The sequence below is a fragment of the Strix aluco genome, chromosome 14 (assembly GCF_031877795.1).
Source record: "Strix aluco isolate bStrAlu1 chromosome 14, bStrAlu1.hap1, whole genome shotgun sequence".
Taxonomy (NCBI): Eukaryota; Metazoa; Chordata; class Aves; order Strigiformes; family Strigidae; genus Strix; species Strix aluco.
In genome coordinates, this window is record NC_133944.1 from 2,442,567 (window position 1) to 2,455,856 (window position 13,290).

The 13,290-nt window shown below is 41.7% G+C and overlaps 1 protein-coding gene across 2 annotated transcripts in view; it reads right to left on the bottom strand.

The window, feature by feature from the left end:
* ZNF469 (zinc finger protein 469) overlaps positions 1-13,290 on the bottom strand; it is a 263,425-nt gene that overhangs the window by 249,732 nt on the left and 403 nt on the right. For both annotated transcript variants that reach the window (XM_074840141.1, XM_074840139.1), the window contains exon 2: positions 12,276-12,466. The gene's annotated coding sequence lies outside the window, so the exon portion shown is untranslated. The remainder of the gene's footprint in view (positions 1-12,275; positions 12,467-13,290) is intronic.

A 13,290-nucleotide genomic window follows, 5' to 3' on the forward strand; every position in this document is an offset into this window, starting at 1 on the left:
GACACTTTCCTCAGCCTGTCATTTGGGTTGAGTTCAGCACCAGAGGTGTTTCACTGGAAAATGCAACATATTTTTGTTGGTGTATCCAGGAGGGTTCCAAAGTCTACAGAGCTGATGCTTACATCTGGGGAAAATCTGCAGAAAAGGCATGACAGAAAGCTCCAACTCACTTTGGAAAGAGCTGGAGCCGCTAAGCTAAAGCTGAATTCCACATCCTGGAAATAGAGGAAAGATATCAGGCAGAAAAGAGTTTGGCAAGATGTACCCGGCTGCCACAACAGCCGAGGAGATTCAAGGATTTCCTGGAATGACGATGTGCAAACAAAGCTGCCCTACTTCAGCTGCTCAAATTAGCAACCTGAGAGTGCTACTGTAGAAAAGGCTGTCCCAGGGAACAAAGGATGCTGATCTCAACAGAATACACCTGGGAACTGAAGCAGCAAGGCTTCAGTCCTTCGACGCTGTGATATACATCCAGAGAGGATGTTGTCACAGTCTCCGTCACCAGCATGGCCAAAATCAAGACCTGTGCCCTGCACACCTTGGTGTTCATATAACTAGAACGCTCAAAAGGGATGGAGAACTTGGCCACAGTTGGTGGTTACGTGTTGAAAAGCAGAAGCCCCTCCTTGAGGAAAACAGGCGTTATCTGTGATCAGCCACAAACCATGAACGCGACCGGGATCCGCGAACGCGACCATCACTGCTGCCAAAAAGATGCTGACAAGGCACTGCTTGAGAACACAGCTCTGTTTTGGCTATGAACACCTGATTTGCAAAGCAAATAAAAACGTCTGGTGGTTGCAGAGACACTCTACGCTCCCTTGTTTATTGCCCTGGTGATGCCAACAACAGCTTTGCACATTGTGTTAGCGGCACTGCTGCCGCACCCTGTGCTCAGAGACCTGCTGATGGAGGAGATGGATTGGTATCTCCTCCTGCTCCCAGCAGGAGCCCACAGCAACACCCCATAGCAACACCCTGCCCCAGCTCACCCCCGGAGAACCTGCCCACCCAGCACCCACATTACCAGAAACAAGCCACATTCAGGGATCTCCTGCTCTAGAAAATTTGTCCAAATAAACTGGATAAGCCTCACAGCCCAAATATTTACAACACAAACCTCTCTGTATATATTCCTGGAAAAGACACAGATTGCTATTGTAGAAGATGAGATCTCACAGGTGGGCACTGGATCTCAATAGGATCTTTTGGTTTGGTGATAGGATTTTCTTTAAAACCACTAGGATGACAGAGAGAAATGCTTTACACTAGCTGAAATAAACAATCACGTGGAAGTAGCAGCAGCTCAGGATTGTCACATATGGCAAAACCTGTCAACCAGGAGGACAAAAATCAGTGGTCTAAAAAACTTTTCACCAGAACAATGCAGGTATATTTTCATTAAGAAAATAGTGGGTGATCTGTATTACTAAATCTCTTTCCAAATACAGCTCGCTAGAAGATATGGCAGGTAACAAGATCGAGCTGATTTTTGCTAAATATGGCACCTGTAGTAATGGGTTTAGCCATCTGTAGTAAAGTCAGGATCTGGAGTTTCCTTTCAGACTTGCTCCTATTATATCACCAGTGCAATGGGTTGGTGTAAAATGCCAAAACAGTGAAGGACCTTCTAAAAAAAGCTACAGAGTCAGACTCTCATTTAAATGTTTATATTTTGTTACTACTATTGTTATGCTTGGCAAGCGAAGGAGAATGTGAGCAGGGACACCTTTCAGAGGCACTTTTAAGAAGCAGTTGGACATGGCTGCGGTGCTGCCCAGACGCTGATGTTACAACAACACAGAATGAAGCCCTGAACAAAACAGGTCTCTAAAAATCGTGGCTCAAAGTCATTACTGAACAGCTCAGCTCCTGATTTTGCCGGAGCCTCTTAGAGTCAGAGGCTAGAAAACATCACCCCTGGCAACAAGCTGGTAGGAAGAGAAATTTTGGAGGATTCAGCCCAATGCCGAGGTGTGTGTGCTGGCCGGTGTGACACAAAAGCATGCCCACACAGCTCCCACATCTCTGCCAGGGAAACCCCAGATGGAACGACAAGCATGTGTCCTGTGAAGAATGACAAGTCTGTCACGTGAGGGATAGAGCCAACCTACAGGCACACACTCTGCATTTGAAAAAAGCACGTGGAAGTCCAAAGCTCTCCAAAGAGGTCTGAAAGTCTACTTGGATCTAGCAACCACCTGGCCAGAAGTCCCAAAACACAGGGAGGGAGAGCAGAGCTGAAGTCTCCTTTCCTCCTCGACACACCCATGCCAGGAAATCTGCAGAGACCCTGCTGTCCAGGGAGGTAATTACGGTGATGGATCTGTGGCCTCCCAAATATTTCATTGATAAGGACTCAAGGAGACTGAAGTTGCAAGAAAGGTTTTATTTCAACAGATCAGCGTGTTTGATCTGCTCTGCAGGGCATGGTGAAGTTTTTAGAGCAGACTGAAGGTTTCTAATCTGCAATCTTGAGTCCTGGTTTTATTAATGTGTGATAACTCCAAGCTAATCATGCTTAATCTTAGCATAGTAATTTTCAAAAAAAGACAAGTAACACTGCTTATGGATTAATGACCAAAACTGAACTGGTGACAAGTAAAACTCATGAATTAATTAATATCAGTATCCTACAAATAGGTGTGACACAAGGAAGAAAGGGTGGTCCAAGCCTCAAAGAGACAGAAGGCCCATAAAGACAGGGTACATAGAGCAAAAGAATAACACATTATTTAGGAATAATATTCCATAATATTTAGGCCTAATAGGAAGCATAGCATGCCAGCAACTGAAACAGTAAAGATTTTCATGACAGGCACAGAAAACAACACACCATAGGAAGGGACTAAAGGGCAAGAAGTAAAGGTTGTTTGCATGTGAAACTTTGTTCCTGTCAAGTGCAAGGGGCAGATCTTAAATGAGAAACAGGATATAAGATGAGGACAGGCCAAGAAGGACTGCAGAAGTACAGACAAGTATTTGATGTGATAGAGAAGAAAAAGCCAAATGAGAGGAAGTTTCTGAACGGATCTGATTTGGGCAAAAGTCAGTGTTCATCAAGGCCAAGAGAAAAGGATGTTGCATTAATTGAGACATGAGATAACAACTTGGACAAGAGTTTTAGCTGTGAGGAAGAAAAGGTTGAATACTTATGGCTGAAAACACTTAGTACAGGAACAGGAAAACAAGAAGATGTTTATTGGCCAGAAAGAGAAGGAAAATCTCTGTCCACCACCTGAACTGTATCAGCTGAGACAAGTCCTCCCAGGAGACTTCCCTTCCCCTCCCACATTGCACAGCTTCCTCCTTCAACTCTGCTTCCCTTCCCAGCTTTCTGTTATCATTTGGATGTCTATCTTTTCTTCTGCAAAGGACTTGACCAAGGAAAACAGAAGGCTTGTAAATCCGCCTGCCTGACTGTGGCTTTTTGATGTCTGGAGCACACAGACACACTGCTGAAATTTATGGTTTCCAAGGAGGACTGAAAAAGGGAGAAATTTATGTTAGGAAAATGTGACCGTCATCTTCGTTTATCTCCCAGTTTTGTAATGGAAAACAGGCACTTTACAAACACATACACACACAAAGCCCAGCATGAAACGGTTTATGAACTCAAGCACATTAACCAAGAACCATTCCATAAAGACTGGTAATAATAACATTAATAACGCAATAAATCACACACCATCTGTAACATCACATCACCATCCACCTAGCAGGGGAGAAAGCACCCCGTCGAGAAGCAAGGCAGCAGCATCTCTTTCCTCTTCCATCCTTCATTCTGTCTGTATCAATCAAAAGACTTTGGATCCTTGAGACCAGCAGACTGACCACAAACACCCCGCGGTCCTTACAGAAGCTGTTGTACGTTACACAGGCAGCAAATAAAATGTCAAGCTACACCAGATTTACTGAGGACGCTTCATAGCTGCTCCAGGGTGACAGCTTCAGGAAAGCCCATCCCAAACACATGGATTACCTGAAAAGGTTACACTGGAGCAGGCAGATAACTAGAGCAACTCAAGCAATTAGCTGGAAGGAGTTAAGCCATTAAAACAGAACTGCTCAAATTTGTATATTAAAGAATACAGACAAATTTGCATTCCCGCTAAATGAGTGTGCTCTTCAGTCCTTGGCAGCTCGTTTGGACTTTTGAATTTACAGCAGGAAACAATACAGATTATGCTTCAGACAACCACAGTTTATTTCTTGAGACTATTTGCAAGGAAACCTGAAACTTGCAATAAGATAAAATTTGATCTGGTATCAAATAATCTGAGCTCAAAGCTACCTCAACTTCTGAAGTTTACACCAAGCCATTTCAAAGTATTTAAACCATTTTGCAAGCGTTTAGACAGGAAGCTTTTCTATACTCACCCTGGAGGAAGTGGTGGCATTACTGATATATGTCCTGCACTACATTAAGTGTGGCTGTGGAGTTATTTATGTGCTTTTCCTGACTTCTTTTGACACAGGAGTTGATTGCAGTGCTGTATGATTACGTCTGCATCTCTGAATCTTTCTTTCTCAGCTGGAAAGTCTCAAGTTCCAAGCTGGGATTCCCTCTCCACCCCCTTCTCATGTACTTAACCCTCCTTCTGCTGGAAGTGTCTAGTAAACACCCACAAAACCCTCTTAGGTACAAAAGACTGCGGAGAAGCAGGAAGTGGGAAGGCAGCATTTTAAGAAAAAAAAAAGTATATTCTTAGATGCTCCCTCCTTAGTAACTTCGTACTATAAGAAAGATCTTTTTAATTATGATATTTTTAACTATGGACCCTTAGAAACCAACTGGTCTCAAAAGACTAGGGATTTCAAGTCTTTTTTTTTTTTTTTTTTAAATTGTTTCTGTCTTGAATTCTTTTTCTTATGATCTTTATCAACCCACCCCTCCTCCCTCGGTTTCCAGACCACCTACAGACAGAAGCATTGTTCAATAGTAAGACTTTTGCTGTCGGCTACAAACAAGCATCTGTGCACAAGAACCTACCACTTTTCTGTTCACTGGTCACAACCCAGTAAAATGCACTTTTAGCCCAACTCAACCCTTACAGGGAGCTGCAAAGCAGACGAGAAGGCGCATTCCCCCCTCCATGGACAGTCGTGCGGGATGAAACAGCTGCCAATGTTACCTGATTTCTGAGCCAAAGGCTTCCTATGTGACAGTCCTGTCACAGCCAGGCACGCTTGACACTGCCCATTCTCCATCATCTTTCTCAGATCTGTGCAGCCCAACAGAAGAGACTAGAAAAAGCAGAGCTCAGCTCAGACTGCTCCCAAGCTTTGAGCAAACCTGGCAGGCGCAGATGAGCATGGACATTCTAGTAATAACTTGCAGGCTACAGCTTCCATGTACTCATCAGAACCAGCATCTCTGATGCATCCCAGACTCTCCTGCCATCGTGTTATTTCTCTGGACAAAGTAAAGGACACAGAGAATGGAAACTAAGGAGCTGTACACCTTGCCTGGGATGAGATGTGGGCCGTTGGTGACTTCGACCTACGGTCACTTTGGGCTGCACAAGTGTGGGGGGAGCTATTGCTATGAACCACTCCAGAATTTCCCCAGCAGTAACTGGGAAGATACCTGCCTTGTGTCTCTGACACATAAAAACTCTGGTATGCCACTATTAAGATAAAGAAGACCAATTACCCTAGATAGAATAAATATTAACTTATGCAACATGAAGCCTCCTTCTCATACTTCCTCCCAACATCTAAGCAAGTGATAGACAAATGCTCTCTACATTTGGTATTTCCACCTGGGTATCTGCTTTCAGTGCTGCTTCCATGTGCTAACGGGATTTCAAATACCTAAAGTGGAGGAATATCCTCTAGTGGCAGAAGACACTCCTGGGCCAACCTGTTTCACCAGGGGATCTCACTTGTACCTGCTGGGGCTACCCAGGGTAGTGCAGGTGTGCAGGCAGGAATTACACTACAGACACCACTGAGCTGCTGTTTCTCTACCCCCAGTGCAGTCAGTTGTTTGTCAGTTTGACATGAGGTTGCTCTTGGGCTTTTTTCAACATGTTGACAAACTTTATTCGGGAATTTTTTTCTACTGGCAGCTGAAGCCTTTTTAGTAAAGCCAGAACAAGGGTAACAAACTAGTGATGGGGTCAGTATTTCCGGGTGCTTTAGGGCCAATCTCACTTTCACATAGCTGCAATCTGGAAGTAGGAAAAGTGCTCGAGATATAAAACAGAAACTCTTTTTGAGATTTTCAGTTGATTAAAGTTGAAACCATACAGAATAGGACTGGAAAAGACCCATAAACTACAGAAACAAGCACTCAAGACCTACACCAGAACATTGCAAATAAACAGAGAAAAACAGAACTTTCTCATCAGAGAAGAATGAGCTTTCAAGCAGGCCAGTGATGGCCCTGAAAAAACTTGTTTCAAGGTAGAAATCGATACTTTCTTGAATTACAGACTGCATGACAACAAAAACACCAAGCTCTGCTGCTGTCATGAAGGTTTGGTCTGCTCAGTCCCTTGGCACTGCACAAAGACTGAAGGAGGACCTGCTCACCATTTGCTGACTGTTTGTGGTGCCCCATCAGTACCACAGGAATCTCAAGGCTCGAGGTCCTGCTGCTTACCTGAAAGGCTCAAAAAGAATTTCTGATGTCACAGGAGACTGCCACCACAGGAAACCAGGACATAAGCAAAGCCCTTAATCTTTTATACCTGTACATTTTAATTTTATGGCTTTGAATTTAGGATATTTCATACATTATTGGGTTGTGCTTTACGGCATGTGCTGTGCAGGGAAAGAATAGAGGCAAAATCCTCTGAAAGAGTCCAGGGAACAGATTTAATGACTGTGGGCTTTACTGCGTGGATGTATTGTTGTGAGACTGGTGCTGCTGCAGACCGTGGGAACCACGGGCATCCCCCGGGACAACCCCTGCACCCTTATCACAGAGTGCCAGGCTGCCGTAGATCAAGGCACACTCCTGTTACCGTCACAAATTGTGGGGCTGCATTTGGTGATAGTCTTGCCAGCGGCAGCCAGTCAAGAGCAGAAGGTACCTAAAGACAAGGAATCCACCTCTCTCGACAGTTTGTTCAGTTATTAATCTTACTTCGCACACATTGTCAAACACTCTGCTTTGTTTCCCACCTGAATTTGACTGGCTTATGGTTCTTGCAATTCCCTCCCTGTCCAAACTGAAGAGCTCTTCACTAGCCAGTGTTTTCTTCCCAAGAGCAATCAAGGGCTTTTAAATCTTACCCTCTATTTGCCCAAATCTACACACTGATTAAAGCTGCAAAGATTTAGAGGGACTCGGAGCCAAAAGCCTGCAGCCACAAGGGAGCTCAAATCCAAGCACACGCTTCTGTCAGGCTCATTTCTGTATGGCACAGAGAGCTCCATACCATGAATCCCATCAGTGAAATGACACAGGGAAAAAACAAAATAAAAGCAAAATCACAAACAACCTTCCTCAAAATGTTCAGTCACTTACTGCCTATGAAGCTTTATCAGTCCTAAGTGTGTTGCATTTGCTCAAAGAAAGGAATCAGCGTGGAAAACTATGTCAATCCGTGCAAAGACATTCACAGAGGTCAAAGTTTCTTATGGGAACATTCCTATAAAAATCGATTTTATGGCAGAAAAGATTAATACCTTCCACCTTTTACAAAAAGTAAAACAAAAGGGGAAAAAGTATTTTCACTAACACTAAGGTGCAATCAGCCTTTTGCCACACAAGAAAATTTCTATGAAAATGTAGGAAAACGTCAGAGGTGGAAAGCGTGGGGATATACTATTTTTTTAAAATTCTGAGAACATGCCAGAGAAGTTCCTAGTTTCATTATAATGGTCAATTTAACAAAACTAAAAGGAATTTCAGGCAGAACCCAAACCAGATGTAAGCCCTCCAAGACGCTTACAAACTGTTTAAAAACATAGTAAGGTATAAACAATTTTTTTTTTTTAAAAAGTCAAAGTAAAAACCCAAATCTCTACCCTCCACCTTGCCCCTGCCTACCTCCAAAGCTGCTGTTCCTTGGATAAAAGTAGGGTATTTTTGTCAAATAGTGACGAATACAATAGGTATTATCAAAAAATGAAGAACTTCTCACTGTGAAACACCTCGCTGGGCTGCACATTTAAGTGCAGAAAGAAGTGAAAGGCAACCAGAATGAAAAGGGAGGAAGGGATTCAAAACAAATCAACAAACTGTTTCTCATCTTTTCCTTGATTCCTCCCTCCTCTTTTATGAACATTTTGCCTTTTTTATTTTTCCTCTGGTTTTGCTGAAGAGAGCAGGGAGCCCATTAGAGCAGAGGGATTAAGAGAGTTGAAGGAGGATTGAGCAATAAAATTGCTGTTAAATAAGAGCAATTATGCAAGGCAGATGGCCCCAACGAGAGAGCACAGCACTTCGGGACGGGTAGCAGAACGCAGCCCCACTCTGCTTTACAAAGAGCACATCACTTGTGTCTGATTAAATCATACCAACTAGTGATTACAGAGAAGGGCTGCCCTAGGAGGGTTATGACACCGGGGAGATGGAAACAGGCATTCTGGGGAGGAAAGGCATCAAATGACAAGTTTAGCTGCTATTTAACCTAGACTGGAAGTCAGCAGAATTCTCAGTGCAATTCACAGTACCAGCTACTTGTGCATTCACCTGGGTGCTTGCAAAAGAAGGTTCAATTTTGCTACAAGGTGGGAACAGCAGGGGAAAATCTGGTTACTAAACTGAAAATGTTACTAATTAATGGCAGACACTTAATTTCCAACTGTGGCAATTTTTGTAACTCTTAAATAAACCAAGTAACAGAGCTTCTTCCCTGTGCACAAGGTAATGTCTAACTTCTTTGGTTTGGTGGTTTTTTTGGTTGGTTTTTTTTTTTCTCTGTTAAATGCAATTCAGAATCCAGCAGACCAAGGGTTTCTGATTTATATATTTTAAATTAGAGGTGGCCAGCCAAGCCCCTCTGGTAAGACCAAAGCAGTAAAATCATAAGATTAAAAATAAATGCTACAGAAATGGGAGAGTAAAAAAATGTATCAAAAGGAAGGGAGAAGAGGGGAAAGGTGACTTCTAGGACCAAAGTAGGAGGAGGTGAGACAACCTCATGCAAACTCGAGCAACAAGACAGCCATATATAAATACAATACGTATATATACACACACACACACACACACATCCACACACCCATCAAGCAGGCTGAAGTGCACTTTCCAGCTAGTCAAATGGTGCTGGCCAGCTCCCAAATTTTTTTTGCTCTACTCAGAAAGCCAATGGTAAATTTAATATATAGTTCATCAATTAAAAATTTAATTATTTTAAATATACATACGGGAGATTTGTTTTCCCTGTGATAATAGCAAAAGAGTGAAGTCCCTTTGATTTCACGTACTTGCTCCAATTCTCAGATCCTGATAGGATGCTTTCAACAGCCTGGCAAGCAAACCCCAGTGCATCCTGAAAACAAAAATCCCAAAGATTCCTTAAGGAAAGCAGGGAATAAGTCTGGAAAACAGGGATATTTGTTATTTTCAAGTTAAATACCATAAAAGTCCAGATTGTGGCACAGTGAGGGACAATGAACAATCTGTCCTTACAGCTGGCATCACTGCGTAGCAGGGAGACATGTCAGGCTAAACTCAGCTTTCTATCCAGGCTTCGAGTGATCTGTTTCACAACCAGATTAACCTTCCTTTAACTAGTATGAAAAATCTGCAATAAAATATTTACTGGAAGATAATGTAACATATAATTTTATGCTCAACCCAAGCTGATGGACAGAAATGAAACTGAATAGTTTACTTAAACATTCAAAACCACAGACTAACCTGAGGGACTGGAAGAAGTACAGAACTTTCTGCAGCCTCCTGGTTAATTAAAAATATCCATAATGATTAATAAAAAACCTTAAAATATAATTTATTGCCCAAAATATAAAATTTTCTTAAATATCATTAAAAGACAATTTTCCCTTTGCAAAATGTAAATTTAGAGATTGAATAGGAAACAAACATGAGAAACCTTTCAAAAGGAGAACTCACATAAGTTTAAAAAAAAAGGCAAAAAAGTCAGACAAGGAGACATTTGCACTTGAATTAAACTTTGCATGTGAAGTTATAGATGAGGAAAAATAGGTTTTCATCCAGTTCCATCCAATTTATCATGCTAAAGAACAAGACTTGATTAAAAAAGTCCCCTGGCACCTCTTGAAAGAGGAGGAATGTTAACCCCTTGCCCTGGCCAAACTGCACGTGGGTAGTTGCGTCCCACGTACCTCAGCTCTAACTTCAGCTCTGCACAACTCCTCCTGCCTCCACTTGCTGCACGGTTAGTTACTCCTGTTTTCGTGGAGTATAAAACCTACCTCTAAATATGTCAAACCTTGTTTAGCAAAGAAATCAAGTATGTCTGTTTGTACCAGCACATAAAAAAAAGCAATCTCAGTTTACCCCAAACATCACTCTAACTGAATGACTTTCTTATTCCCAGCTTCATTCAAGGAAATGAGGTTTGACTGCTGAGTACTCATCTAAATCAGCAGAGCTTATAGAAGTGCTCTGGGATTGCAGCGAATGAAAGGAACATTCTTATTTCTGATAATGGGAAACAGTTTTTGTTGAATTATAGTTACAGCTCTAAATTTTCAGTACTTAGGTAATTAGGAATTCAGAAGGAATACTGATTGCCAACAGAAGTTTGTGCAGAGTGAGACTCTAGAGTGATTTTGGTTGGTTTTTTGGTTTTTTTTTTCAGATGTTGGTTTCCTTACTGTATTTTCCAACATGAAACTCCATAGCAGTTCTGTGAAGTGGATAATAAAGCACAGGGCCACCAGAGCATACCTGTATGCATGCCAGGATCTCCGTGACGCAGACAAGCACTAGAGCAACATTTTGGCTGGCATTCCTTGCTTTATAGGCAAACTGTCAATACTGAAATGCCTAAAAATGCAGCTAATGAAGGCATTCTAGTTTTGAGTCACAGAAGGGTGCTCATTTTTATAGTTTTGTTTTGCAAGACAAAATATGTAAAACTAACAAGGAACAAAAGAAAGAAGAAAACCAGAAAAGAAATAACCCACTTCCTTCACTTTTTTTAGACCAATTTCTAGTTGTACAATCCATCAAACCATAGCATTTTGATTAGTTTTTACATCAGGACCACAAAATCCTTAAGAATTCCTGAGATGGATGCTCTTTCAGGTGGGATTCAAGATTAAATGATCTGAAAGGTCATTGATAATGGTACCGTACTGCCTGTGCAGCCATAATGACAAGTCAAGAATTTTAGTACATCAAGATAAACGGGGAGGTCCTGGATATAGTGAACTTCATATCAAAAACAACCAATGGGGCCAAGCTGGGTAACCAGAGGCTCTCCTCTCCCAAAGCCTGCACGCCTAAACATTATTACACAAAATGAAATCAAACCCATGAAAACAGTATTCTGCAGGTCACAAGATGAATTACAAATAAAATATGCAGCTGATCCTAGTCTAACCTTACAAGAAACGCCCCTCTGAAGATTCTTGGTCACACGTTCTCAGTCTCTGCCTCTTGGACAAAAGCAGCATGAGGAGAAAAAAACGAGGATGTTAGAAGGTTTGCTGAGGGAAAAGAACCTTATTATTAAAAAGGCAGAGGCTGGGAATAACAGGAGACATAATGAGAACCGATTTCTAGCTGACCTTCTGAAAACGGTCAAAGAATCTTCAAGGGCAGAACTACATCCATGGTGAAACACCAACCTACCTGAACACAGCCAGGCAAAACCCTCAGTACCCCTGCAAGACTTTCATTCCTTGAGTTCTTATAATACTTTAAGATTTCTTACTGTTATGTTGATATGTTATTGTTACGATAACCTCTGTATGGACACACTCTTCACACAGAACCTCACAGACTCTTCACAGTCAGAAGCATTTCCTAGATGGAAATTCACTCCTGAATTACTTTTCTAAGGAATGACTTATTTGTACATGACACACCCTGTGATGTCCAGAAAACACATAAAACATTCTTGAGGAGAAGACATTTCCTCCCTGGACAGGGACATAAATCTTCCAAGGACATAAAATCTACAGAAAGGGGACAGGGATTACTCAGAGGAATACCTGGCTCAATGTCAAAGTCTCTTTTCTTTGAAGCATAAACATATGTGACACAGCTTAGACTAATGTAAACATTGACACAACACTGAGAAAACTTCACATCTTGAGGAACACGAGGTCTTAACATGTGAATGCATTGGAGGATCTTACTAAGCTGCTCTCCTTACCTATTTCAATTGATTTGCACACTCTCCATTCCACACTGGTGAAGTGGATTTCATTCTCTCGAAATCTAGCGAATGCTACTTCACTGCTTGGTACACCTTTACAACCACTTTTAGCAGAAGAGACTTGAGCATGCAGCAGTCTCGTGGCTAAAGGAAACCTCTCCTGAACTCAATTTCATCTTGTACCTGAGCTGAAAAATGCAAAGAGAACAGAATTCTTAATTGCACCATAAAACAAAGACAAAATACCCTACAGTTCAAATGCATGTGTGTTCCCCTCAAAAGCAGAAGATGCCCAGGACACAGAAGGAAACTTTCTGAAGATGACAAGAAAGCTGCTGTGGCCAACATGAATAGAGCAAGAGAGTGGTATGTGGTAGCACGCAGCAGCTTTGCCATCCCAGCTTTCTCACTGTCATTTCCAAGTGATAAATTATTATTAAACAGCCATGCTAAAATGTACAGGCCTTGCTATATTTTTAGGCTTCTATTTGGATGCCAAGCTCTTCAAACATCACCCAGTCTGAGAAACACTATTAAAAAAAGAAACTGAAGAGTAGCCAAATTCTTGGCCTGTTGCAAACATTGTATTCAATAAGCTGTGGTTCAGTTTGCATTGTACTTGTGCGTCAAGAAATATCCTAAAGAGAAGTAGGAATTTACATAAAGTGTAATACTTACCAGGGACAAAATTCCCAGAAATAGGGTGTGCTTAACCCTTCCTTTCATAAAATAGAAAAAAGTTATTCCGAATTCAACCATGTAGAAGTTGTGGCTATGCCCCATTCATTAATACATTAAATGCATTATGAGCCATATATTGACAATAACCACACAGCAAGCCAGATGAAAAACAAATACAAAGCAACACCTCCCCCAATAAACTATATTTTCCTAAAAAGGGCACCATTAAGATAATCGGGTTATAGCAAACGTGTATCATTTTCACTCAAGCTTAGTAAATATGAAAACGTAGCTTTCTTGAAATCGGTACCAAATTTCCCATAAGTTTCAG